Raw genomic sequence first — 27123 nt, forward strand, 5'->3', positions numbered from 1 at the left:
CAATGGTTTTGAATTATCCCAGTATATGGATCTACTTTAGTTACTTAAATATCTTACTGTTTAGACATAGAGATTGTTTGCAAAATTTCACTATTACAATGAACACAGTAATTATATATGTACATACATTTCTAATCTTTATATAACATGTTCTCTCAAGTAGAACTACTAGTTCTAAGTTTATGAACTTGTTATGTTTTTAATCTAATGACTGCATTGCCTTTCAAAATTTCCTTCATGTTTCTTATAGATAACTTTTCTCATAGTTGCTCTTATACAAAGACGGACGGAGTATCATCTTGCTTTGTAAACTGCATTGCTCCTGAGGGAGGAGACCATAACTACAACTTTGGTAATATCTCTACCTAACTACACTTACAATACACTTATCTCTCATAAAGACTGTTACGTTAATAAAATTTTCTCTCAATAGTGATGGCAAAGCTTCACTATTTTTCAGACAACCCCCCTTTTATTAATAATAAGGAATTTATCCCTAAACTTGATAAAGCAAATATGCTATAAAAAGAAGTATTGCAACATAATTGTCCCAGAGACAGTTAACCTGACACAACAGGTTCTGGTTGAAGAATATTGCAAGGAACAAATTCAAATTGTGCACCATGTTCAGATGAGTCTCAAGATCAATAGTTTGCTTGAAGTTCTTTTGCCTGAAAGCCTGATCAAGGGAAGGTGTATGCCTAATTGGCCCTTGCACATCGAGGTTACTTTTTCCACTTTTGAAGAACTCTTATTTTGGAGCTGGAGTCACCTTCAAGGTGCATCTCTGCACTATAACTCTATCTGTAAGTCAGAGTGCAAGATAGCCATGGCACCAAAATGGTTTAAAATATGGTGAATAAATAATGTAGAAAAGAAACATTAGCACCTCACTTCCCTCCTGTACCATCCACCACCATCCAGAAGTGCTCTTCTTCTAAAGCAAGTAAAAGAAATCTTCACGGTATAATATTTTATGTACAAAGTGTGTTTATTTACCTCCAAATTATTGTTGGTTACTTAGATTAACTTGTACTTAGATAACTTAAATTCAGCTGCTGAGAGAATACTTTTCTGTCAGCAAAAATTTCCCAATAAAATGAAGAGAGCTAGGTTTTCATTGGGAGCTTTTGGAAATAACAGTGAGGCATTCAGGGAAAAAGAAATATATTTAGGGAGGCTTGATACATGAACTCAGGTGGAAGAAAATAGATATCAAAAAATCTCCTTTCTGATCATAATTTTTATGAATTATGCTTATTTTAAAAATGTGAAACTTAAAATAATAAAATTTCCTAGAAGTAGCTGATGTTTTAATCTAGGCACATATACCTAAGTTAAAAAGCTTATTGCTGCCAGACTGTACCTGAATTAAATAGGCAACTAGGATACACTTGGGTCCTGAAGGAAGTTTGCCCACTTTGGAAAATGTGATGTCGATCAGGTTCCCTTAGTTACAAATGTGATCCAGGTCAAATACTCTGGTTGCAACCAAATGATTTGCTTTTCTGAAGTGGTTCATACTAAAATTTTCCAAATAACTATCCCAAGTTTTAGCAAAGATTTACTGACCCTCTTAATCAGAAATTTTAGTATAGAAAAAATATGCTTTATGCTCAAATTAATCCCCCATGAAAGTGTATAAATTGATAGATTCAGTATCTATCTGGATTTTCTCATATTTGTTTTTGTCCTTGATGTTAGGAGGAATATTACTGTTATCTCTAAATGCACAGATGTAGTCTGAGGTTAGACACTGTTTTGACAAATGCAAGCAAAGTAAAAGCATTGTCTTTCCTGATTAAAAAAACCAAAACATCTTTTTTATGTAAACTATTGATAATTATAGTGATAACATTTCTGAGTTCATGTACGTGATGTTGAAATGCAATATTTGCAATTTTTCTGTTTGATGCAATAATAAAACATTTCATTCTTAGTGGTGTCCTTCAAAATAAAACTACAAGCAAGGTTATTTTGTCACTTTTATTCATCCCCAGTGCATATTTTAAATAACTCACTCAATTTTGAAGAATTAAAAAAAATCATCTCTTTTTAAAATGTGAATTTACTCTTTTTAGTTTTAGAAACCACAAATGTTTAGCAGATCTTTATAGCCTATCTCCAAATAAAACAGGAATTTTCACATCATTTTTTATTTTTGAAAATTGTTTATTGATTGCTAACAATGACTAAGTAACCCATTTAAAAAAGCTTAATTAAAAAATAATTTATTTTAATTGGAGGCTAACTACTTTACAATATTATAGTGCTACTTGCCATGCATTGACATGAATCAGCCATGGGTCTACATGTGTTCCCCATTCTGAACCCTCCCACCTCCCTTCCCATTCCATCCCTCACATCATCCCAGTGCACCAGCATTGAGTGCCTTGTCTCATGCATCAAACCTGGACTGGTGATCTACATCACATATGGTAATATACATGTTTCAATGCTATTCTCTCAAATCATCCCACCCTTGCCTTCTCCCACAGAGTCCAAAAGTTTGTTCTTTATCTCTGTGTCTCTTTTGCTGTCTTGCATAAGAGTTCCAAAGAATAGCAAGGAGAGATAAGAAAGGCTTCCTCAGTGATCAATGCAAAGAAATAGAGGAAAATAATAGAATAAGAAAGAATAGAGATCTCTTCAAGAAAATTAGAGATACCAAGGGAACATTTTGTGCAAAGATGGGCTCAATAAAGGACAGAAATGGTAGGGACCTAACAGAAGCAGAAGATATTAAGAAGAGGTGGCAAGAATACACGGAAGAACTATATAAAACAGATCTTCATGACCCAGATAATCACGATGGGGTGATCACTCACCTAGAGCCAGACATCCAGGAATGTGAAGTCAAGTGGGCCTTAGAAAGAATCACTACGAACAAAGCTAGTGGAGGTGATGGAATTCCGTTGAGCTATTTCAAATCCTAAAAGATGATGCTGTGAAAGTGCTGCACTCAATATGCCAGCAAATTTGGAAAACTCAGCAGTGGCCACAGGACTGGAAAAGGTCAGTTTTCATTCTAATCCCAAAGAAAGGCAATACCAAAGAATGTTCAAACTACCGCACAGTTGCACTCATCTCACACGCTAATAAAGTAATGCTTAAAACTCTCCAAGCCAGGCTTCAGGAACACATGAACCGTGAACTTCCAGATGTTCAAACTGCTTTTGGAAAAGGCATCGGAACCAGAGATCAAATTTCTGGCATCCACTGATCATCAAAAAAGCAGGAGAGTTCCAGAAAAACATCTATTTCTGCTTTATTGACTATGCCAAAGGCTTTGACTGTGTGGATCACAATAAACTGTGGAAAATTCTGAAAGAGATGGGAATACCAGACCACCTGACCTGCCTCTTGAGAAACCTGAATGCAGGTCAGGAAGCAACAGTTAGAACTGGACATGGAACAACAGATTGGTTCCAAATAAGAAAAGGAGTACGTCAAGGCTGTATATTGTCACCCTGCTTATTTAACTTATATGCAGAGTACATCATGAGAAATGCTGGCTGGAAGAAGCACAAACTGGAATCAAGATCACCAGGAGAAATATCAATAACCTCAGATATGCAGATGACAAGAGCCTCTTGATGAAAGTGGAAGAGGAGAGTGAAAAAGTTGGCTTAAAGCTCAATATGCAGAAAACTAAGATCATGGCATCTGGTCCCATCACTTCATGGCAAATAGATGGAGAAACAGTGAATACAATGGCTGACTTTATTTTTCTGGGCTCCAAAATCACTGCAGATGGTGATCGCAGCCATGATATTAAGACACTTACTCCTTGTAGGGAAAATTATGACCAATCTAGACAGCATGTTAAAAAGCAGAGACATTATTTTGCCAAAAAAGGTCTGTCTAGTCAAGGCTATGGTTTTTCCAGTGGTCATGTATGGATGTGAGAGTTGGACTGTAAAGAAAGCTGAGCACTGAAGAATTGATGCTTTTGAACTGTGGTGTTGTAGAAGACTCTTGAGACTCGCTTGGACTGCAAGGAGATCAAACTAGTCCACCCTAAAGGACATCAATCCTTGGCGTTCATTGGAAGGACTGATGTTGAAGCTGAAACTCCAATACTTGGGCCACCTGATGTGAAGAGCTGACTCATTGGGAAAGACCCTGATGCTGGGAAAGATTGAGGGCAGGAGGAGAAGGGGAAAACTGAGGATGACATGGTTAGATTGCATCACCGACTCAATGGACATGGGTTTGGGTAGACTCCAGGAGTTAGTGAAAGACAGGAAGGCCTGGTGTGTAGTGGTTCATGGGGTCACAAAGAGTTGGACACAACTGAGCAACTGAACTGACATAGGGTCATCATTACCATGCTTCTAAATTCCATATATTTGCTTTAGTATACTGCATTGGTGCTTTTTTTTTTCCTGACTTACTTTACTCTGTATAAGAGGCTTCAGTTTCATCTACCGCCTTAGAATTGATTCAAATACATTTTTTTAATAGCTGAGTAATATTCCATTGTGTATATGTTTCACAGCTTTCTTATTCATTCATCTGCTGATGGATATCTAGGTTGCTTCCAAGTCTTAACTATTGCAAACAGTGCTGCGATGAACACTGGGGTACACGTGTCTCTTTCAATTCTGGTTTTCTAAGTGTGTGTGCCCACCAGTGAGATTGCTGGGTTGTACGACAGTTCTATTTCCAGTTTTTAAGGAAATTCCACACTGTTCTCCATAGTGATGGTACCAATTTGCATTCCAACCAACAGTGTAAGAGGGTTCCCTTTTTTCTGCACCCTTTCCAGCATTTATTTTTTGTAGTCTTTTAGATATCAGCCCTTCTGACTGATGTGAAATGGTTCCTCATTGTGGTTTTGATTTGTATTTCTCTGATAATGAGTGATGTTGAGCATCTTTTCTTCTGTTTGTTAGCCATCTGTATGTCTTTTTTGGAGAAATGTCTGCTTAGTTCTTTGGCCCATTTTTTGATTGGGTTATTTATTTCTCTGGTATTGAGCTGCAGGTGTTGCTTGTATATTTTTGTGATTATTTGTCAGTTGCTTCATTTGTTATTATTTTCTCCCAATCTGAGGGCTGTCTTTTCACCCTGCTTATAGTTTCTTTCATTGTTTAATTAGGTCTCATTTGTTTATTTTTGCTTTTATTTCTGTTACTCTGAGAAGTGGTCATAGAAGGTCCTGCTGTGATTTATGTCAGAGAGTATTTTGCCTATGTTTTCCTCTAGGAGTTTTATAGTTTCTGGTCTTACATTTAGATCTTTAATCCATTTTGGGTTTATTTTTGTGTATGGTGTTAGAAAGTGTTCTAGTTTCATTCTTTTACAAGTGGTTGACCAGTTTCCCCAGCACCACTTGTTAAAGAGATTCTCTTTTCTCCATTGTATATTCTTACCTCCTTTGTCAAATACAAGGAGACCATAGGTGTGTGGATTTATCTCTGGGCTTTCTATTAATAGGGCTTAATTTTATATCACTAGATATTTTTTCAAAATGATAAAGTGACGAATACTTTTTTTCAAGCATATAATATGTGTCAGGTTGAGTAGAAAAAGGAAATACTTTGATATTTTAGTCATGTGTCTTCACTGAGTACAAAGGTGGCCTAGTTTTTTGAAAAGTAAGGAGTGGTCAATTAAGATTTTTAATAATCATTTTAACAATGGGCTATAAACTAATCCATTAACTATGGTTTCATAGATTCTTTACAATGATTTAATAATAAAATTATTAGACCATGTCTTAGATTCCTAGGGGCTTCCCAGGTAGCTCAACTGGTGAAGAATCTGCCTGCAATGCAGGAGACCTGGTTCAATTCTTGGGTTAGGAAAAAGATACCCTGGGGAAGGGATAGACTACCCATTCCAGTACTCTTAGGCTTCCCTGGTGATTCAGGCAGTAAAAAAAAAAGTCCACCTGCAATGTGAGAGTCCTGGGTTCAATCCCTGGGTTGGGAAGATCACCTGCAGAGGAAATGGCAACCCACTCCAGTATTCTTGCCTGGGAAATCCCATGGACAGAGGAATCTGGCAGGTAACAGTCCATGGGGTCGCATAGAGTCAGACACGACTGAGCGACTAAGCACATTAGATTTCTATTGCTTCTGTACCAAATCAGCACAAATTCAGGGGATTAAAACTAGAAATATTTATTAATTTATAGTTCTGTGTGTCAGAAGTTCACATGGGTCTCATTGGTCTACAGTCAAGGCTTTTACAGGGCTGCATTCCTTCTGGAGGTTGTAGGGGAGAATTCTTTGCCTTTTTCCAGCTTCTAGAAGCTCCTCTCCTTCCTTGGCTCCATCTTAAAAACCAGTATTTGTATCACTCCCTTTTCTTCTGTTTCCAGAACTCCTTCCCTTCCTTTGACTCTTATGCCACCCTTTTTTATTTATGGGGCCTGAGTTTGCAATCATATTGATGCTGTGCAGTAAATCTGGGTTAATTTCTGAAGAAATTTAATCTAGTCACAATCTGCAAGGTCCCTTTTGCCATAGAAGATAGCATAGTCACAGATTCTGGGCATTTGGTCATGGACATTTTGGGGGAGACATTTTTCTCCTTTGTCAAATGTTTTTTCATTATGAACAAACAACATACATCTACTGAGTTTCTGCCAAACTGAGATTTTTCTTTGTCCCAAGTATTTTGAACATTTTGACTGACTCCTATTTTCAGCCAACTTGAAGAAGAAAAGAAGCATTAGCGACATGATGAAATATAAATGGGTCATTTGAACATAAAATTGTCCCAATGAGATTATGGATAAAAATACTTTATTGGTAATAAGTTTAAAAACATTCCAGTAACCTTTGATCAATCACTTTATTCTGGAAATTTTGACCTTTGATGGTGTCACCTTCTCATTCCAGGGAAGTAAAGGAAAGGAATGTTTGCACATTTGCCATTGCCTGCTGGTTTCAAAATTGTCTTTGGAACAATAGCCAGTTAAGAGAGATGAGGGTTGCCATGGCCTTTCCTATTGGCCTTGAATGGTCACAATGGGGTGTTTTTCTCTAACTGTCCTAAAGGGTAAAAGGGTAAATCAGAGTTTATCAGTCTCATTAATCCTGGCTTCCACTGGGGCTTGGGTGAAAAGGTATAGAATGTGATCAGTATGCAGCTTTCATGACCTTTCTATTGAGTGAGGATCTTAGCAAGGGACAGACCTCATGTAAGTCTCGGCCTCCATGAGAGGTGGTTTGTTCATTCCTACATGAAGATGAAAGGAACCATATCTAAGTCAATTCAGCAGAGATAGTGAAAAGGTCATTGAGACTGTATTCTCATGTCATGTATTCACAATACAGACTGAGTGGGTCTAGCTTTAATTTTTTTCTCAATCTATTTCATGTCAGTGAATTATTATTGTGGATATCTCTATCATTTTCCTATAAAATAGTCTTGACCACTAGTCAAAGAGAAAATATTGGCATTGGATGACTACTAAATGTCTTTGTTTTTACACTTGGCATCTTTGTTGAGACATAGAGTAAATAAAAGGACTAGGGAAAATCCAGATCTTGTTTGGGTATATTTGAGCGTGAAAAAGTGAAAGTGAAGTCACTCAGTGCTGCCCGACTCTTCGCGACCCCATGGACTACAGCCTACCAGGCTCCTCCATCCATGGTATTTTCCAGGCAAGAGTACTAGAGTGGGGTGCCATTTCTTTCTCCAGGGGATCTTCCCAACCCAGGCATCAAACCTGGGTCTCCCACTTTGAGGGGAGATTCTTTACCCTCTGAGCCACCAGGGAAGCCCTTGAGCATGAAACGTGTAGAATATAATCAAGGTTCTTTTTGTATCTTTACTTCCATCTGTGCATGACATTATCAGGACTTAAAAGAATAAATTCTTAGTTCTGTAGAATCAAGAATTATCCGGTAGACTCTAGACCGTCAGGAACTTTTGATAGGTCCTTTAGACACCACCTTCAAAGGCAGGAGATGAAATTGATACACAACACAACATTCTATTTGCATGAAATGGGCCTATGTACAATGCATGTGATAGATGGAGTGGGTTAGTTGGGGGCAGCTTTGCAGCTGTGCTGGGGAGGATGTAGACAATTTGCTCTATTGGTTGTTGTTGTTGTTCAGTAGCCTAGTCATGTTCGACTTTTTGTGACTCTGAACTGCAGCATGCGAAGCCTCTGCTAACCAGCTCTACTGGTTAACAAGACCTAATCTATATCATGTAAGTGCTTTGTTCTCCATGGATGCATAGAGAACGTATCCTGGTAAGCTTAACTCCTTCCCAGGATAAGCTGCCTCACAAAAATTTTACTGCACAGTTTCCACCTTCTTAGTAATCCCCAACTGGATGCAAGAACAGTCGATCTAAAGGCTGATGAGGAAACTGTGATGTGGTCTGACTCACAAACGATGAGCTCAATTAGTGAGATTCTCTTGAACTAAGAAATTCTGAGGGAATGAGTCATTTAGCAGTAGGTACCAAAGTTAAATGAAATCAGCTGGAAAGATATGATGGACTTTGCCAAAATTATGAGGTAATAGAAACTTTGAGTAAGCAGAACAATTAGGTAGAGAAAAGTAAAAATAAAGGGTAAGAAAATGATTTTTTTCATAGGACATTAAAAATAGGCTTTGGGGGAGTATTTATGTCATATTGCTGGCACAGCATGGTGTACAATAAAGATTCCTACATTACTGCTGTTGAGATTTTTATATGTATTGTGCATCCAGAAATACCTTTTTTTGGAGTCTCCTTTAGAAAGTGGACTGTCACATCCTGTTCTCTTTCATTAGAAATTGTTTTCTTCCCCTTGTAAATGGAAACTACCTAATACAATAAAGATGAGCCCAGAATTGTTCAGAATTCACTTTTATTGTCCTAGACAGTAGTTTCTGGTAGCTATTATTTCATAGTTTTTCCAGGTAAAGAGTTAGCAGTTCACCTGGGATTCAGCTGGTGATACCTTGGGCATTTCTTTGAACGGTACTGGCATGTGACAGTTTTTAAAGAAGTATTCTCCGCTGTCCACTACGATGAATGTGTCTGAACTATAAAGAATGGAAGTCTAGCCTAATGAGAATAATTTTTAGTGGCAGAAATAATAAAGAAATATGTTTCTTCCCTGAACTAGATCTTAGATATGGAATTGAAAGAGAAACAATTCTTAAACTATTTTTGAAGAAATTGGAAAAAATACTTGGCCTGATTTTAATCTTTTCCTCAAATCTAATTTCTCCATAGTAAATTAAATAATTAAGCAGGAGTGTTCATCTCTATTGTTGAAACTAATCCAACCGATATCTTATTTTTTTCTCACTATTTCAGATGAATTTTCTAAATAACATCATACTGTATTATTAGCTCAGCTGGTAAAGAATCCGCCTACAATACAGGAAACCTGGATTTGATTCCTGGATTGGGAAGATGCTCTGCAGGAGGGCATGGCAACCACACCAGTATTCTTGTTTGGAGAATCCTCATGAATAGATGCGCCTGGTGGGGTCCAGGGGTCACAAAGAGTCGGAGGTAACTAAGCACAGCATACAGTACACCGCACTGTATCATACACTAAATTCTTTGTTCAACCTTACTTTTCTCCTTTTAGAAGATAGATACACACATGCCATTCTTTTCAGATTTTTTTTTTTTTTTTTTTACAATCTGGCAGCTAGCTGATTGTAACTTTTCTTCAGAGTTACCATAATAACCACATCTAACCATATAACTGGAATTTATTTTTATTCTATGTCAGGATTTGTAATTAACAGTAATCAAGTTTAAATCCACTTAAGTTAGGAGTTGTAATAGGAATACATGATGATTTTAAATTTATGAAAAACCTTTAAATCAGATATTATCATTTTTTCTACTGATGACTTATGAAATGAAATGTGATTTACCATTCTTTCCATTTCATGTATATTACAAAGAATAGTTTCTGTTGCAATTGACAGAAACCCAAACACAAGTGGGAAAAACATAAGGCACTTACTGGATGACTGAAAACATCAAGTGGCAGATCTGGGTTTAGATAGTTCACAAGGGGTTCTACATCCTTTACCCTAGAAGTTCTGGATCTGTCCAACAAATGTTGCCTTTTTATGCAGGTAAGATTGCCATAGGTGGTACTTGTGGTAAAGAACCCGCTTGCCAAAGCAGGAGACTCAAGAGATTTGGGTTCGATCCATGGGTCAGGAAGATCCCCTGGAGGAGATCACAGCAACCCACTCCAGTATTCTTGCCTAGAGAATCCTATGAACAAAGGAGCCTGGCAGGCTACAGTCCATGGGGTCAAAAAGTGTCAGACTTGACTGAAGCAACTTAGTACACATGCAAGATTGCCACATGGCAGCAATAAAAAGTTCTAGTAGTCAAAGACACATCTGCTCACCTGACCATCTGCTTGACCAGGGGATTATAAAGCTTTCCAGTTTCAAGAGTCTTTCAACATCTTAAAAGTGAACACTTTTTAATTATTTATTTGATTAGTGATTAGCTGACCATCTGCTGAGAGTAAGACTTGGGGGGGGAGACAACAGTAAATAAGAGTGGATTCTGGCAAAAGGAATAAGAAACTCTTGGAGAAAGTGGACACATGTTTAATGAGAGCATTACTTACATTTTGTTTAGGTTTTGGGTCAGGCTGGCTTTGTAAAGGGATAGACTGTTTACATTTTATTTGTATTCATCCTCTAAGATTTACAATGTATGTCTTATGCCAGTGTTGAAAGTGACAATTACTTACTGCTTGTTATCACTGAGTAGTGATGCTTTGGTTCTGGTATTGGATACTGTCTAGAAGAAGCTCTCGAGTGCTTATTTCTATGATTTGCTGCAGTAACTTAACTTTAAAAAAAAAATTATTTCTGGTACTAATTTGATGAAATACAGTAAAATGAAGTTCAGATGCTTTTGGACAAAATCTTAATTTATCTCTTTATCTCTTATCTCTTACTTTCCTGTCATTTATTTACTCATCTTGTCCCATGTTCTTGGATGAATTTTTGACTCATATCTGCCTCATTCCTGCCGTATGGTCAAGGCCTCTTTCTTTCCCTGTATCTTTCACAACTTCTGCTTCTTTTCCCTTGGCAGAGCCCTTTTGATTTTCCTTTAGTGTTATAATATTCCAAGCTTATTTGGCTGCTTGTTTTTGTCTACCAGCCCCATTACCCACAAGACCACAATCCAGGTTAATTTTTCTCTTTTACAATTCTGGACACACTGTACTCTTGCACTAAAATGTCCTGGTTTCCTATTGCTTTGTAGAATAAGTACAAACTCTCCAAACTGACATAAATGATGCTTCCTAATACACAAGCAATCCTTATAAGATTTTCTCCATTCTAACATTATAGTAATATACACAGAGTATCTTGGGATCATAATAATGAGAGATATTACATGTCTGTTTTTTAAAAAAAAATGAACACTTGTGTTTTGGTCAGACTTGATTATTCACTGATAACTTAAATACTATATGTATTAATATCTCAGTTGCCTTGTCCAGGATGTAGGAGATATGTATTTCTTAAGATGATCCTAAATGTTTTGACAGATATACTGTCTTCCTATGTTTGCATGTCAATATCTCATCAGCCTTTCAACACTTCACCATAAAGCCATTGCAGTTGTGTTAATCCAAAAACTCCTTGCTCTCACATACAGATGGCTCCTAGCTGTACTTCAATCCACTGTTGCACCTTGTTGGGCATCATCTCTTAAGTGGTGTTCTTAAGTGGGGCCTTTGGGAGGTGATGAAGTTATAAGGACAGAGCCTCCTGAATGAGATGAGTGTTTTTTTCTGTATAAGAGACTCACAGAGCTCCCTAACACTTCCCCCATGTGAGGATACAGTAAGAAGCGTGGGACCAGAAAAGGCCCTGCCTGACCACACTGTGCAAATTCATTTCTATTGCTTATAAATCTGTCATTTTGTTATAGCAACCCAGAAGGACTAAGACAAAATCCTAAGAATCTTTAGACAGTTCTGTAAATTTCATGCTATTTGGATACCCAGGTACAAAGCACTTTTACTGTCTGTTGTAACACTGTGAAACTTGGTTGACAGTACCTGGCTGACTTTCATAAAGAATCCTGAGAATTCAGTCTTCTTGGTAAGATAACCATCATAATAAATAATTATCCTAATAAGTTAACCCAGAATAACTTGCTAGGATTCTAAAGTAAGCTGTTAATGGTCTTCTTTGTAATGCCAGCTTCTCCTACCTGTGACAAAATTTAATCAGAACTTCATTCTCTCAATGGTAAGGATGGATTTGCTTTTGATTTTTCTCTTAAATGAAAATAATAAACATTGAAAATTGCCTTCTTAGATTTTGACATGTCTACAGATTATTTTTTAATTTTTTAAGATGAGATCTGTTGCACTCAAGCATGCATGAAAAAGATGCAAAACTCAAAGAAATTTGCTATGGGATGGATCATTAAAAACCATCTCAGAAGTTCATGTGAGGGATATGGGCTTAGCACTTCTTGTTGTAGATGATTCAGCAATTCAGGTGCTTGAGGTAAGTGTTAATCTTACTCATATCCATGCACAGGCACTAGAGAAGGTTATTAAAAGCAGTTTGGTAGGCATCTGCATCTTTTGACTGCAGTGATGGGAGTCCTGACCACAAGCAGTAGTCATGTTCTCCTTGATTCTAGGATGAATCTAAGCACCAAAAGATAATAAATTATGAGTTTTATTAGTATTTGCTCTTTGTTCCATTTAACTATCAAATTAAGATTAGGGGAAGAGACATCAAATTCCCTAGACATGTGTTTTATAGCCAGCACATCAGATATCTATTAGTGATTTAAAAACTAGAAACAGAACTCAAGTATGAGTTTAGTTTTGACTTTCTCTCTTCTTGTTTCCCTCTCTCTCTCTTTTGGTTTGAGGATGGCAAAGAAAATATACTAACAGAATTTCACTAGTGAATGTACTGGGATATACTTTCAAGAAAGCATTTATCTTGGAAATTATTCTGTAGTTCTCTTACCCTCTAAAACATTTCAATCAACTGTAGCAGGAAGAGGCACACTTTTGGTGGAATTGTGTGCAATTCAGGGAAGGCTGCACCTGTCAAAAATTGCGGTGGGATTCTAATCCACTTACAGGAGAATCTGTCACTATGAATGACTAGGTTTTTGCTTCCTGTAATAGCAATCTAGAATACAGAAGACCTGAATCTTGTTCTTGCAAAGTGAGAAATCTCAGAACACATTCCTCATTACAGAGGCCACCTCTTTCATTCATGAGAAAAGCAAGGAAACCTTCAGGAGGCTGCTCACCTTGCCAGTTATAGTTTCCATGCCTTCCTGAAGTACTTTGTTGTCTTCCTCAATCTCTTTGGCCTTCGATGGAAGAGCATTTGAGGCTCCTTTCATATCCTGCAGCTTTGTGACTAGGTGATGCAAAGGGTCCTTCCAGGAGACCAACAAAATGAGCACCCACCTCAGAAGGATTTCCTCCTATGCAACCATAAGAAACAATCTCTTAAAATAAGTATACTTCAGTGTGCTTGGTAACATGTGATTTTTACTCAGAGCAGTTGACCTAAAAACCTCTTTGTTATTCCTATGTTTATGCCAAATTTTTTGAAGGTGGTAAAAGATGTAAAATTATAAAATGTAAGCTCTTAGTTTATACCTCATGGGCAATTTATAGATCGGTTATTTATTTAGCTGCTATAGATATTTAGTCATCACTTGATTCTATTCATAGTTTATCAACTGCAGAAGTAATTTCTCTTTGCTTATTTTTCTTCCACTTTTCTCTGCATGAGTGGTTGCCATAACCTCTAAAGATATGAAGCTTTGTAACACAAGTGTACTGTCTCAGTTGCTTGAGTGATAAACTGGACAAAAAGACTCACCTCTGCCTGCTCAGTTGCTCATTTGTTTTGAGTGGTGTGGAGGGAGGAGGTGTGGCAACTGTTGAAGAGATTTAAGTCTCTGCCCTGGGCATACTGTTTATTTTGAAAGTGATCAAGCAAATTCAGAGTTCGAGTTATTTAGGCATTCAATAAATGAACCCATTACTAGAATGTTAACACATTTGATAGATGTCTAATTTTTTTGAGGGTCACATAAAAATTGAAAGTCATTCTTTTTCCTACTTTTTCTTTCCATTGTATCTATAGACCCTTGTTTATAGAGATAATCTATAAACATTTAATCTCTTGTTTACTGAGGTTGGAACCAATACGCTCTCTTAATAGGAGTTATAAAGTTGTAGCTTTTCTTTGACTGACCACTGAATCCACACACCTATAGCTTCCTGTTCATTGTAGATGCAGAATACAATGCTGGTGATGGTGACAAAATAGTTAGAAAGACATGGCACAAAATTCTAGTAAATGCTAAGCAATGGACTGAGAATAAGAACAACAAAAACTAGCTAACACATGGGTAGAGAAAAACTAATGTTTAGTGGAAGTTGTGAACATTTAAAGAGATTACTTGGAAGATTTGGAAAAAAGACGGCAATCAAAAATGGAGGATGACAGCAAAATTTTGTGAAGCAATTATCCTTCAATAAAAATAAATTAGTCAAAAAAATTTAATGGAGGATGAAAGAAAAGCTAGTGAATATAAAGAACTATGTAAATTTAATAGAAACATTGAGCACCATTTTTTTCTTTTTATCATTTGTCTGCTCTACTGTGGACTACCTGATTGACCTAAAAGTTTACCCACTTCTTCAAAGTAACTTCATCAGAAAGAGAATAATTGTTTTCAATTCTAAAACAACCCTCTATTTTAGGTCTAAACTTATTATTAATTGTGTGTGTGTGTGTGTGTTCCATGAGTTTTTTTTTTTTTTAATTTATTTATTTATTTTACTTTATAATGTTGTATTGGTTTTGCCATACTTTGACTTGAATCCACCATGGGTGTACATGTGTTCCCCATCCTGAAACCCCCTCCCACATCCCTCCCCATCCCATCCCTCTGGGTCATCCCCGTGCACCAGCCCCAAGCACCCTGTTTCATGCAACAAACCTGGACTGGAGATTCATTTCACATATGATAATTTACATGTTTCAATGCCATTCTCTCATACCATCCTGCCCTCTCCCTCTCCCATAGAGTTCAAAAGACTGTTCAATACATCTGTGTCTCTCTTTCTGTCTCATGTAAAGAGTTATCGTTACCATCTTTCTAAATTCCATATATATACATTAGTATACTGTATTGGTATTTTTCTTTCTGGCTTATTTTACTCTGTAAAATAGGCTCCAGTTTTATCCACCTCATTAGAACTGATTCAAATGTATTCTTTTTAATGGCTGAGTAATAATCCATTGTGTATATGTACCACAACTTTCTTATCCATTCGTCTGCTGATGGACATCTAGGTTGCTTCCATGTCCTGGCTATTATAAACAGTGCTGCGATGAACATTGGGGTGCATGTGTCTCTTTCAATTCTGGTTTCCTCAGTGTGTGTGCTCAGGAGTGGGACTGCTGGGTCCTATGGCTGTTCTATTTCCAGTTTTTTTAAGGAATCTCCACACTGTTCTCCATAGCAGCTGTACTAGTTTGCATTCCCACCAACAATGTAAGAAGGTTCCCTTTTCTCCACACCCTCTCCAGCATTTATTGTTTGTAGACTTTTGGGTAGCAGCCATTCTGACTGGTGTGTAATGGTACCTCATTGTGGTTTTGATTTGCATTTCTCTGATAATGAGTGATGTTGAGCATCTTTTCATGTGTTTGTTAGCCATCTGTATGTCTTCTTTGGAGAAATGTAGTAAGCTTATTCATCGCAAATCTTATAGCAATAATTTGTAGTGTTTAAAAAACTGTCATTATTTGTTTTCATGACAAGGATTTAGCTTTGTTTAACATTTTCCATCCACCCAGTTCACTGTAGTGCAGTTCTCATTTATTGTGTATTTACTGTGTGCATGTGAAGAATGTCCAGAGAGACCCTGAAGAGCTAAAGATTCAACTTGCTTCCTTTTCCCACTCCCTTCCCCAAAGTGCTTTATGTCAGATATTGTTATGGATTGAATGTGTCTCCCCCAAATTCATGTGTTGAAGCCCCAACTCCCAAAGTATGTGTTTGGAAAAGGGGCTTTATGAAGATTAATTAAGGTTAAATGAGCTCATAGGGTGGAACAATAATCCAGTAGGATTAGTGTCTTTATGAGGAGAAATACCAGAGAGTTTTCTCTTTTGTACCTGTGTCTCTGTCTCTCTGTCTCTCTTCCCCATCCCCATCCTGTGAGGTCACAGGGAGAAGCCAAGCTGGGAAGACAGAGCCCTTACCAGAACATGATCTTATGCCACCCTGATCTGGGATGTCCAGCCCCAAAACTGTGAAGATATATATTTCTGTTGTTTATTTCACTGAGTCTATGGTATTCTGTTACAGCAGTCCAAGATAACAAGTTCAGGAGCTTTAAATTTATTTTGGAAATGTAAAAATCTAAGTGAATGAAAAGCAATTGAAACAGATTTTTCAATCTTGAAAAATCTTTGAGATTTCACAAAACTGATCCATTTTTTTTGTTTGATTCCACATCTTAGGAGCTTATGTCTTCTTTGACCTAGAGAGTGTATTATTTAAAGTTTGGCTGATGCAGCCTTCCTGTTTAAATGATAGTATAGCCCAGTCAGTTACTTGAAGAATCCTTCTGGAAATAAGCACAAACCGTCCATGGGTTCACAGACTCAGACACAACTTGGCAACTCAATAACAATGAAAACAAATTCATTTACCATTTTTCATGACAGTCACTATAACCAAGCTTTCTTAGTATCTCTCCTCATGATATAGAAACTTCTAATGCATTTAGGAAGCTTGCATCAAATGTTGATACCTCAGTGAAAGTGAAAGTCACTCAGTCGTGTCCGACTCTTTGCTACCCCATGGAATATACATGTATACAGACTATACATGTCAATGGACCATACAGTCCATGGAATTCTCCAGGCCAGAACACTGGATTGGGTAGCCTATCCTTTCTCCAGCAGATCTTCCTGACCCAGGAATTGAACTGGGGTCTCCTACATTGCAGGTAGATTTTTTACCAGCTGAGCTATCAGGGAAGATGAGAATATACTTTATTGAAATGATATTATTAGGTAATAAATGTAATAGTGATATGTTGAAATGGTTAATCTTGGAAAATAAACGCATACTATTTCATGATATCAGTCTTTCTTTTTCCTTTGCCGTGGTAAGTTTCCTCACAGGAAACAGAAACAGAATAATACAAGAAAAATATAAACATCTAAAACATTTTTTTAATAGCAGATTCAAAGGCTATTATCCCTGTATAAAAGTCAATATAATGTTTAAAGAACAAACAGATAGTAATGTACATTTTAAATCAATGTTTTCATTTTCTACAACTGGAGCAGACGAGAAAGAAAGAAAGAAAGAAAGAAAGAAAATGAAGTCACTCAGTCATGTCCGATTCTTTGTGACCCCATGGACTGTAGCCTACCAGGCTCCTACATCCATGGAATTTTCCAGGCAGGAGTACTGTAGTGGGTTGCCATTTCCTTCTTCAGGAGATCTTACCGACCCAGGGATCGAACCCGGGTCTCCTGCATTACAGGCGAACACTTTACCATCTGAGCCACCAGGGAAGCCCTGGGGAGCATATGAAGTCCCTTTAAAGATATGAAATGACACTCTTGAACACTTCACTATTTCACAACTTTCCCTTTTGACCTTTTTTTCTGTTTACGTGATAATGCTTCCTTACCTTCCAGTGCCTTAGGCATAAAGCACATCTCCTTATTTGCTGAAATCTGAGAAATGCCTGAATAATGGGCAGTTTTAGAGGAGTAGGCATGTCATTTCAAAAGCATGGCTTTGAATGAGTGAGCTCTTCCAGAGAGCGGCTGACAGTTGAATGTTCCTAATAGTCCATCTTGTCTGGAGCATTGTCTGTGTAGTTGGGGTGTGTAAAATAATTTAGGGTCAGATTGTCAGGGGACTCATGTGACACATTGACAAATTTGGACTATATCCTTAAGGAATGGTGAATGTTGAAGGAGGTGCGAAGTTAGAGAAAATTTGAGGAAGAACATGAAAGCAGGATTTTTGTTCCTAACATAGCTGCCAGGTAAGCCCAGTCTAACATTATCCACAAATCATGATTTTTTTGGTTGTAAACCAGACATCTAAACTACTGCGGCCTTAGGGATAACTACGGTGCCTGTTAAGCATATGAAAGAAGGAGAAACTGTATATGGCTCTTCTCATATTTTAATTGTTCATTTTAAAAGTAAAGCAGCAGCTTGAAGTGGTCCATGCAGTCCATGGGGTCTCAAAGAATTGAACACAACTGAGCAACTGAACTGACTGACCGACTGACTGAAATGGTACATTTGGAGAGGAACTTCACTGAGGCAGATCGTTATGCTCTGAAACATTTCTCCTGCTCTGAAAGGTTTCTGTTGCTTTCTCTGCAAGTACTGTACCAAGTACCGCAGTACTGCTTTCTCTGCAGAGTACTGAAAAGACTGAAAAAACAGCTTGTTTATAACAAGCTGTTAAGTGGCCTTAAAATATTGGGTTGCCCAGAAAGGTCATTTGAGTTTTTGTAAGATCATATAGAAAAACCAGAATGAACCCTTTGGCCTACTTAATATAATACAACCAGGAGAGAGGCAGGATTTCCCTGGTGGCTAGAGAGTGAAGAATCTGCCTGCAATTCAGGAGACCCGGGTTTGGTCCTTGGGTCAGGAAGATCCCTGGAGAAGGGAATGGATACCCACTCAAGCCAGGTTGAGATGAGGAGGCTGCTTGCAGGACCAGCACGGAGGGTCAGAGAAGTTGGAGTGACGGACCAGTACTGGGGGGCCACGTGAAGAGATTGAAAAGATGCCAGGGAGAGCTGGTAGATCTGGACGATTGTAAACTGATTCCAGCGTTTGATGTAGGCAACAAAACGGATGGTGAGAGGAGCCAGCTAGTCAGATGAAAGAGAAGTGAGGCTTGAAAGTAGAAAGTTTGGGTTTGTGTTTCCAGACTGAAGAGTCCAAAGCCTTTCTGTCTTTCGAAGGGCATTTGAAAGTTTTGAAGGGAGAAAAGATTTCCTCACTTATCCAGACTATGGGTCCAGTGAGGGTTATAATTCCTTTTTCCTGCTAAAGCAGAATAATGCTAGCATTAGAGTAGTGCGTGCATGCTCAGTCACTAGGTCCTGTCCAACTCTATTGTGACCGTGTGGACTATAGGCTGCTAGGCTCCTTCTGTCCATGAAATTCTCCAGGCAAGAATACCGGTTGGGTTGCCATTTCCCACTGCAGGGGAATCTTCTTGACCCAGGGACTGAACCCACATCTCCAGAACCGTCAGGTGGATTCTTTATCACCTAGCCCCCTGGGAAGCCCAGTTTTAGTGTCGTGAAAGGGAAAGTTGCTCAGTCGTGTCTGACTGTGTGTGACCCCACGGACTATACAGTCCACGGAATTCTCCAGGCCAGAATACTGGAGTGGGTAGCCTTCCCCTTCTCCAGGGGATCTTCCCAACCCAGGGATCAAACCCAGGTCTCCCGCATTGCAGGTAGATTCTTTACCAGCTGAATCACAAGGGACTCTGCCAAGGAATGAGGAAATGCTCACTCTGCCACTCTTATTTAGTCAAGTAAAGCAACCCATGAATATGCTTGTGTATTTTGTGATGTGTTTGGTTACTTACGGTATTTATTGATTATTTTTGAATTTTAATATATGTAGTATAATATAAGAGAAGTGCTTATCTTATAGATGTATACAAATCCATGTAGTAATATGGCAATATATTGTATTTTTACTAAATAAGACAATTATGTATCTAATTCTGCCTTTTATTCAAAGTAAAACTCCTATGTCTCACTGTTAGAAATGTTTTCTAAAGGATATTGAAGACTTATATGTATCTATATAGTTGATGTTAAAAATGGAATTCATAAATATCCATTATCTCATCTACCAGAAATATGACATTCATTCTAAATTGGACAATATTATTATACATTATTAGTGAAATGAAATAAAACATGGGAAATGTATGAGTTATATTTAAAGATGCAACTACTTTGTAAGTGATGTATTTGTAACCCTATTTTATTATGTGTTTTCTGATATGAGCGAAATATAAATTGAGATGTAGTGTTCTGAGGTGATTTAAATTTAGGAAGGATAAAGGAAATGGAATTTTTGAGAGGAATACATTAAACAGATTGGTTTTACATTTGAATTTTCTTTATGTATAGACTTCATAATAGGGATTAAACTACATAAAAGGGAACCATTAAATAAGTTAGAGTTAGAAATTCATTTTAAATATTTAATGATTTAATTAAGTTTTATTAGTGTGATGTTCTTTGCTTTGCCAATTATAAAGTGACAATGATCTCTTTTTTTTTCCATTTTGGATAGCATCTTGGATAGATTTGTATATTTATAAATAGTGATAAATACTCATTTCTTAAAATAATTTTTTCACATGAACTGAGATGGCCAAGGAAAGAAATAGCAAGCAATTGTGAAGCATTAAATTCCACAAAATTTAGTCACTGCATAGCACTTTTGATTTAAAAATTAATATACTATATGGTTTCCCTAGTAAAAATTGTATTTACTTCACTCCAGTTTTATTTTTATATAATCATAATAGTTCTTGCCAAAGCATAGCAGCTGTTCCATGTCCCACCTCTCAGGCCAGGTGCAAATGATGCTTGCTATTGCACTGGACATTGGGACTCAGGTCCAGGTGACCAGGTAGCAGAATGGTGTCAAGCAAACAGACAGGGAACAATTAAGGGGTAACTTACATGAATTATACTACTATCAGCAATTTGTTCACCATGAGGGATGAGTACGGTGTGGAGCTAGCCCAAGTTTATCCTCAAGATTATGCAAGTACTCTTAGTGTATTAGTTATGGACTTACCATGAAGAAATCTTCCTCTCTGTAATAGCATGAATGAACCTTGAGAGCATTATGCTATGCAAAATAAGTCAGATAAAGACAAATGCTATACGATCTCACTTAAATGCAAAATCAAAAACCAATAACCACAAACAACAAAATATAAACACAGAGAACAGTTTGGTGGTTTCCAGAGGCAGGGTTTGGGTGTGGGAGCCAGAAAGGGTGAAGTGGATACAGATTTCCAGTTGTAAATAAGTCACAGGTGTATAATACAGAGAGTGGTGACTATAGTTAATAATAGTGTATTGTATACTTGAAAGTTGCTAAGAGAGTAGATTTTAAGTTCTCACCACAAGAAAAAATTGAAATAGTGTGTGATGATGGATCATACCAGAAAATTAACACTAGAATAACTGTGGTATAATTTTTGATATTCAAATATCAAACCATTGTGTTGCATACCTAAAAACGTGTATGATCTTATATGTCAATTGAAAAAATAACCTACATCTTGGAAAAAAAAAATAGAGGGAGACTCTGACCACATGTTTTTATATGGTCCTTCATATTCTTATTTTATCTGTATTAACTGGCATAAAAATCTATGAAGATGTATATCTGAATAACTCGATGATTTGTGAAATTTTCCTGACATAGGAGGGGAAAGACAGAGTCTAGATTGTAATATTTATCCAACAGGCATTTGACCTTGAATGACAGAAAATAAGATTCCTCAGACTTTCCTAATAAACCCTCTGCCCCTTGCCACAGTTGGGATCCATAGTAAGAAGTTGAATGTTAAGTATAATAACTCTTGATATTTATCAAGGACTCCTTTATCTCAAGAATTTGTGTTTATAGATGAGATTTTTGAAATTATTCATATTTGCAAAATAGTTAACTGATTTTGAGTTTACTACTTTACTCCTTTACATTAATAAAAATTTAATATTATCTTGAAACATAGCCTAAGACATTTTGGCATGAGAAATGATCTTGATAACTTTTAAATAAATAATATATTTTGAGCATTTGTTAAACATACATTTATTAAATATATATTTGTCAAATTTTATGAAGGTCTATTGTTTGAATTTAATCTTGCTGGTCCCAAATTTTTCATGAGAAACAGATAAATATGTGAATAAACAATTAGTTCAGTTGTAGTCATTTCTTTGAGTGAGAGTAAAACCTAACATAGGAACCCAAAGGAGAGAAGAGCTGATTTGTCTGGGAAAGTCACAAGAATTTTCAAAAAGGAAGTAAAACAGAATTTGGAGGAGCTCCCCAGGAGTGGAAGGGGGCAGGACTCAAGGTTGGGGAAGAGCTTATACAAAGAAAGACATTTAAAATCCAAAGAGCGCTGCAGGTTTGGGGAGAGATGATGAATTCTATCGACTCTATCCCATCTTTGGGAGGGCCAGACAGAAACAGCAAATGATCCCTATCCTGTGACTCATATGCCTCACTTGCTCCCCTGCAGTTGTGTCCTTACTATGAGTGGACTTCCGGGCAGACACATGGACACCTGAGTCTAGGAGCGAACCCTCCACTCCTGTCTGTCCTGGAGACACGCCTCCTCACATGACCTCGGGAGAGAGCACTGGGTTCTATAGGTAAGATCCTCTGCAGAAGGAAATGGCAACCTAATCCAATACCTTTTTCTGGAAAATCCCATGGGCAGAGGAGCCTGGTGGGCTACAGCCCAGGAGGTCCCAAAAGTTTCAGACACACTTAGCAACTAAACAGCCACAACAATTAGAAACTGGTAGTATCAACAAATCAAGGAATTGTGATGACATTAGAGCTTTTTTAATTGTGCTGTGATTGGCCTTTATTACAACTCACATTACTGAAGTTATTCTATATGTGTAATGTAAGACAGCCTATATTTCATAAATATTAAACTTCATATCTACATGTGAGGCCTTGTTCTTCTTGTTGTTCAGTCATTAAGTCATATCTGATATTCGTGACCCCATGGACTGCAGCACAACAGGCTTCCCTGTCCTTCACTATCTCCCAGAGTTTGCTCAAACTCACATCCATCGAGTCGGTGATGCCATCCAACCATCTCTTTCTCTGTCACCCCCTCCCCCTTCTGCCCTCAAATTTTCCCAGCATCAGGGTCTTTTACAATGAGCCAGCTCTTCATATCAGGTGGCCAAGGTGTTGGAGTTTCAACATTAGTCCTTCCTTTGAATATTCAGAGTTGATTTCCTTTAGGATTGACTGGTTTAATCTCCTTGTAGTCTAAGGGACTCTCAAGAATCCTCTCCAGCACCACTGTTTGAAGACATCAGTTCTTCAGCGCTCAGACTTTTTTATGGTACAACACTCACATCCATACATGACTTCTAGAAAAACCATAACTTTGAATATACGGTCATTTTTTGGCAAAGTGATGTCTCTGCTTTTTTAATACATGTCTAGTTTTTTCATAGCTTTTCTTTCAAGGAGCAAGCATCTTTTAATTTCATACCTGCATCACCATCTGCAATAATGCCAAGAAAATAAAACATTTGAGGCCTATCAAATATCTAAAATTTTCATTAAGATAAATATGGTTAAAGAATTATATAACCTTAGGATAACCACATTCTAACTTATTTTTAACCAATTACCATGTTTCTTTGAATGATTCTGATTTATATCTCAAAGCTGTATTCTTTATCATAGCTGCTGTTGTCTCTGTCGGAAGTTGCTTCAGTCGTGTCCAACTCTGTGTGACCCCATAGACGGCAGCCCACCAGGCTCTCCCATCCCTGGGATTCTCCAGGCAAGGACACTGGAATGGGCCGCCATTTCCTTCTCCAATGCATGAAAGTAAAAAGTGGAAGTGAAGTCGCTCAGTCATGTCCGACTCTTAGTGACCCCATGAACTGCAGCCTACCAGTCTCCACCGGCCATGCGATTCTCCAGGCAAGAGTACTGGAGTGGGTTGCCACTGCCTTCTCCTCTTTATCCTAGAGCATGACTCAAATCTGCACTGAATCTCCTATGTTTGCTAAGAAATCCTGTGGCTAATGACACAATAGGGGAATAAAATGAAAACAAAAAAGGTGGTTAAAGTTGAAACTGGAGAAAAAGAAGAGAACCACACACAAAAAAATAAAAATGTGTACTGGATAAAGTTCTGCATAGTAGGAGAGAATGGTCAGTTGGGTCTTTAAGAACAGTAGCCATATGGGTACACTATATTAAGACAGGGTACTCCTTTTTCCATAAAGCTTCTACTTCCTGGGGACAGTGGGTACTGAGAAATTACAAATTAAAACTTGTATTGCTACAAGAAATTTAGTGAAGAAGATGATACATTGGGTGTGGTAGGAAAAAAAGTCACTTTTCTCAGAAAGAGACATTTTAATCTCAGGGCATAATCTAGAATAATCAAGGTAATTCAAAAGCAGGCAGCTGTACCATCTTTTAAAAACAAAATGAAATAGAAGAATTTAATGGATCAATAGCGATTCAAAATCTTTAGTGTTAGATAGATGTAATATCCAAATACCATATAATAGCCAACTTTTTTACACTGGCCTCCTCTTTTGGCCAAATATGTAAAAGTTTTAATTCTGTAAAGAGTTGGCAAGACATCAGAGTTTTGTCTGCTAAATTGATGAATATTACCTAGATGTCTGACTGAAATAGTAAAATTTCAGTTTAAAAAAGTAGTGACTATGCTATTAAACATAAATGTTTTATGTTGGGGTCAATATTGTCATGCACACGTGTGTGTGTATTTGTGTGTGTGTGTGTGTGTGTGTGTGTGTGTGTGTGTGGTTGAGCCACAAGGCTTGTGGGATCTTAGTTCCCCAACCAGAAATTGAGTCTGGGCCTTCACTGTGAAAGAGTGACGTCCTAACCCCTGGACCACAAGGAATTCCCAGGGGTCAATATGTTTGAATTTGTTGGGACATATTATGTAAAACTAAAATAAAAACAATAATCATACTTAGAGGGAAAAAAGCAACTCAGAACAAGGATTTCTCTAGAAATATGATCAGGTCAGTTCAGTCGCTCAGTCAAGTCTGACTCTTTGCAACCCCATGAATTGCAGCATGCCGGGCCTCCCTGCCCATCACCAACTCCTGGAGTTTACCCAAACTCATGTCCATCGAGTCAGTGATGCCATCCAGCCATCTCATCCTCTGTCGTCCCCTTCTCCTCCTGTCCCCAATCCCTCCCAGCATCAGGGTCTTTTCCAATGAGTCATCTCTTCACATGAGGTGGCCAAAGTATTGGAGTTTCAGCTTCCACATCAGTCCTTCCAATGAACACCCAGGACTGATCTCCTTCAGAATGGACTGGTTGGATCTCCTTGCACTCTAAGGGACTCTCAGTCTTCTCCAACACCACAGTTCAAAAGCATCAGTCTTAAGCACTCAGCATTCTTCACAGTCCAACTCTCACATTCATACATCACCACTGGAAATATGATAGTATTTTATAATTATGGAGTTCTCTGCATCTTTCAAAGCTTCCATATATATTTTCTCATTTAATTCCCAAAATATTTTTTAGAGAAATTCAAATTTTTATGTTCTCCAGTTTAGGGATGAAGAAAATGAGTCCTTGAGGGGTTAATTGGTAGATTGTTACAATAAAGAAGACCCTTGCCCTTATCATCATTTACAATTCCCTGTGTTATCCCCTGTATATCCCCTTGTACTCTGGCTAAGCTTATTCATATGATTGCTTTGGCCAATCAAATGGCAGCAAATGTGGTGCACAGATCCTTGCTAAGTGCTGTGCATTGCATTTGCCCTTTCTTCCTGCTGGAAATCCATCTCCCTGAAGGTGATGAGACCTGGGCTGGCCTCTAGGAAGCCCAGATGAAGCCTGAGACATGTGATGAGGTTGTTCTATATCAGTCAGTCCCAGCAAGTCAGTCAAGAGGGTAGAACGAACTAGATAACCCGTAGAATTGTGCACCGATCAGCGATTGTTGTCTTAAAGCACTGTGTTTTGGGGGTGATTTGTTAAACAGCAAAGACTAACTTATAAACCTAGCATCAAAAGCAGGTAGACACAGGATCAGAACTCAGATCTTTGTGGTTCAATTTCAGCACTCCTTGGGGAAGGCTGGGAAGGAGTGAGTGTTTTACTCAGTTATTGAAAAAATTGGTATAAAGGATTTTAAAAATCAGAAAGGAAGAAATTAAGTCCTTCTACAGTGGTAGGAGAGACTTCATTTTTCGTTACTTTGACAAAATTCATTTATCTTTTCAGTTAAATAGGTGCTATCTCTAAGCTTTTTTTTTCTTTCCTACTTTTATAGTTGTTCTGCAGTCTCTGACATCATATTGTGCGCCTTTAATTATGGGTTAAACATTCTAGTAAAAATTTAAGAGAAAACCATTCATGTTTATTTATTTCTTGTATTGACATATTTATAATTCATTGTTGTTGTTCTTTAGTCACTAATTCCTGTCCAACTCTTTGCCACGCCATAATCTGCAGTATGCCAGGCTCCCCTGTTCTTCACTATCTCCCTGACTTTGCTCAAACTCATGTCCATTGAGTCAGTAATGCCTTCCAACCATCTCATCCTCTGTTCCCCTCTTCTCCTTTTGCCCTTAATCTTTACCAGCATCAGAGTCTTTTCCAATGAGTCAGCTGTTTGCACCAGGTGGGCAAAGTACTGGAGCTTCAGCTTCAGCAGCAATCCTTTCCAATGAATATTATAATATTATAATTCATGGCAAATGTATTTTATTTTCTATGGGCCTATGAAGTTAAATAAAATAACCAAAGTAGTATAAAGTACCATTTTTTATTTTTAAGACTTCTTCTCCAGTGGTCTTGCACACTCACATCAGACATTCAGAACTGCTGAAAAAGAAAATGTTATTTTGCTGTTGTTGTTTCACATGATACCCAAAGAGCAAAGTATTCCTATTTTTTCCAATATTTATTGTCCTTGTAGTTGCTTTGGTGAGTTTCATTCAACTCTTTGTTGAGTTTTTTTCTGTTTTTTGGTACTAAGATTGATCATTTTCTGGCCCAAAATGATTAATAAAAAATTAAGATTTAATTTGAACAAAGATAGGGGAAGGGTAACACAATGGCTTTTCTAATGAAGCTGGCAGCAACTTTGAAGTCCAGAGCTATAGCCATGGCTTCAGAATGGCCCACTAGGAAAAAAAAAAAAAAAATCCCACAGAAAAGTAAACATTTTGACAAGGATCTAGACATCAACTGGAGCTTATCCAGCTTTAAACAGAAACACATGCTTTGTTCAAGGCATTTGCAGAAACAAAACCATTCTGCA

The 27123-nt window shown here is 37.6% G+C and overlaps 1 long non-coding RNA gene and 1 pseudogene across 1 annotated transcript in view; one reads left to right on the forward strand and one right to left on the reverse strand.

Moving 5' to 3' along the window:
• LOC136151820 (regulator of nonsense transcripts 3B pseudogene) overlaps positions 1 to 13353 on the reverse strand; it is a 67287-nt pseudogene extending 53934 nt beyond the window's left edge.
• LOC136151348 (uncharacterized) overlaps positions 1 to 27123 on the forward strand; it is a 1173899-nt gene that overhangs the window by 1139278 nt on the left and 7498 nt on the right. The window lies entirely within an intron of this gene.

The sequence above is a fragment of the Muntiacus reevesi genome, chromosome 20, assembly GCF_963930625.1.
Source record: "Muntiacus reevesi chromosome 20, mMunRee1.1, whole genome shotgun sequence".
NCBI lineage: Eukaryota > Metazoa > Chordata > Mammalia > Artiodactyla > Cervidae > Muntiacus > Muntiacus reevesi.